The sequence below is a fragment of the Peromyscus eremicus genome, chromosome 8b (assembly GCF_949786415.1).
Source record: "Peromyscus eremicus chromosome 8b, PerEre_H2_v1, whole genome shotgun sequence".
In the NCBI taxonomy this organism is placed as follows: Eukaryota; Metazoa; Chordata; class Mammalia; order Rodentia; family Cricetidae; genus Peromyscus; species Peromyscus eremicus.
In genome coordinates, this window is record NC_081424.1 from 8,605,768 (window position 1) to 8,606,422 (window position 655).

The 655-nt window shown below is 42.7% G+C and overlaps 1 non-coding gene across 1 annotated transcript; it reads right to left on the reverse strand.

Moving 5' to 3' along the window:
• Positions 1-376: 376 nt before the first annotated feature.
• On the reverse strand, positions 377-454 carry Trnaa-agc (transfer RNA alanine (anticodon AGC)). Its single transcript has one exon. It is a non-coding gene; the product is annotated as a tRNA-Ala (tRNA).
• Between the last annotated feature and the right edge of the window lie 201 nt (positions 455-655).

Genomic DNA, 655 nt, shown 5'->3' on the forward strand with positions numbered 1-655 from the left:
AAGATGGTTGGAAGCTGCCTGACTGGTTCTATTGTGTTGTGGTATGTGGGCCACAGATTCCTCTGATACCTGTCTTCAGAACATGTTCCCATTGTTCTCAAATGGGGGGGCTCCAACTAAAATTCTGAAAAGGAAGAAAGTTGTAAATATTTGAGTAAATGAATACATAATTTATTGATTAAAGCAAGCTATGAATAAAATGAATAAACAACTCATTGACTAATACAAGCAAAAGACCAGATGACCCCGGAAGTCCTTCAACACAGACTTACTAAAGGGTTTTCATGAGACACATCTGTGGTTATTGACATAGAAGACACTTGTGACACACTGCTGATAAATTTATAAATGAACTTTTTTTTTTTTTTTTTGGTGGTGGTGGGGAGCTGAGGATCGAACCCAGGGCCTTGTGCTTGCTAGGCAAGCGCTCTACCACTGAGCTAAATCCCCAACCCATAAACGAACATTCTATAGGCTAGTCATGTACATGTATATGTGTGTCCCTTCAGCATAGCTGGGCACACATACACAGACACTAAAAAGAAAATGTGCCGGGCGATGGTGGCACACGCCTTTAATCCCAGCACTCGGGAGGCAGAGGCAGACAGATCTCTGTGATTTCTAGGCCAGCCCGGTCTACAGAGTGTGAGTGAGT